The sequence below is a fragment of the Chenopodium album genome, chromosome 3 (genome assembly GCF_948465745.1).
Source record: "Chenopodium album chromosome 3, dcCheAlbu1.1, whole genome shotgun sequence".
Classification (NCBI taxonomy): domain Eukaryota; kingdom Viridiplantae; phylum Streptophyta; class Magnoliopsida; order Caryophyllales; family Amaranthaceae; genus Chenopodium; species Chenopodium album.
In genome coordinates this window covers 79,033,713-79,035,405 of record NC_137836.1, presented here as the reverse complement: position 1 = coordinate 79,035,405, position 1,693 = coordinate 79,033,713, and the positions used below count along the sequence as shown (strand labels likewise).

The 1,693-nt window shown below is 26.9% G+C and overlaps 1 non-coding gene across 1 annotated transcript; it reads left to right on the top strand.

The window, feature by feature from the left end:
* The first annotated feature begins 437 nt into the window (after positions 1–437).
* TRNAL-CAA (transfer RNA leucine (anticodon CAA)) lies at positions 438–529 on the top strand. The gene has a single exon. It is a non-coding gene; the product is annotated as a tRNA-Leu (tRNA).
* The last annotated feature ends 1,164 nt before the right edge of the window (positions 530–1,693 follow it).

Below are 1,693 nucleotides of genomic sequence, written 5' to 3'. Positions count from 1 at the left end.
CTTTAATAAATTAAAATCTTTATTTTTACGGTAATAATTATTCTAGTCATTTACGACAAATTGACAATAATAGCTACATACCATTTATTATGAAGGTGCTACTCCTCAATATTATTGTATGTAGATTCAAGTAAAAGAGTCAATAGGCACACGTGACATTTAGACATTTTTAAGAACGCCTTTTAAATAGATAAAAGTATAAATAGTGACTGAATGTCTATTGCTGATCACCGTTTTGCTGCAATAAAAAATAAACTAATAAATTAAATTATTGATTAAGTCATCTAAAAAAATTATCAAAAAAGAAAAATAAATAAAAATAAAAGATTGTGAGCTAAAGGCATTCTTAAATACTCCGTAATGATGATTTGATAAATGTTCATGTTTTTTTGAATTGAATAAGGATGTCATTAATGAATATGATTAATGAACAGTAAGTCAGGATGGCCGAGTGGTCTAAGACTCTAAGGCGCCAGACTCAAGTTCTGGTCCTCTAACGAGGGCGTGGGTTCAAATCCCACTTCTGACATTTTCGACATTTTTATTTTGACTGATCATGAGTGGTTGAGTGGCTAGTTGCACCTTATATGGTGCACTCCTATACTCCGAGTTATGTTCATTTTAGTGGACTTTTTATAACATGCTAAAATTGACATTGAAATATTGAATTGATAAATTTAATTAGCAAGCAAGTGATAATGAATCGAATTATCAAAATATAATAAGTTTGGAATCAATCAACTTATTGTAGGTGTCTTTGTGAAAAATAAAAGACATAATGTTGTTTTTAACAAGTTATTATGAATCTATAGTATCGTGATCATGATCATGCATTTGGTTGGTCATATTTGATATGACCAATTAATTATGGTTTTAATAATTTTACCAAAGATATTTAAAATTTATTTATCAATTAACTTCATCCCTCAAAAGCTCAAATTTATGTTAAAAAAATGTTTTGTTACAATGTTGCATAAAAAGAACAATAAAAAAAATAATAATAAATAAATAATAAATATAAAAAATAATAAATAAAATAAAATAAAATTGTAAATACATAAATTGAACAAGATATTATATTAACTAAGCAAAATGAAATGAATTCAATAAGGATAAAGTTTTCTTCAAAAACTCTGAAACATATGTTGAAGAGGTCATGCAAATATAGCCAAACCACGAGAGTTTAGGGACTAGCTTACAATTTTAATAATTTTCAAGCTAATAGCCAAATTATTGGAGGATAGTTTATTAGAGACAATTAATTTTTAAGCTAATTAGCTTAGCTAAGCTAATTTGCTTGGCATTAGCTTGGCATTAGCTTGGCCAAGCTAATTATTAAACTATCCTCCAATGGTTTGGCTATTAGCTTGAAAATTATTAAAATTGCAAGCTAGTCCCTAAAAGTAACCATTGGAGTTGCTCTTAGCTTAGAAATTAATTGTCTCTAATAAAATACTAATTATTTTAAAAATAAAGCTGAAAATTTAACTGCTAATTAACTTAACCGTTGTGGTATCAATCAATCTATAACTTATATTAAAGGCGAAACCAGAAATGACACTTGTCATTTCCTGGTTAAAAAATTTCCCGCTTTTTTTTTTCCCTTTCCTTTTTAATTTTTTTGCCATATTTTAATGACATCTATATATTTTATAACCATTAATAATAGTCATTTCCATTTTGACAACATATT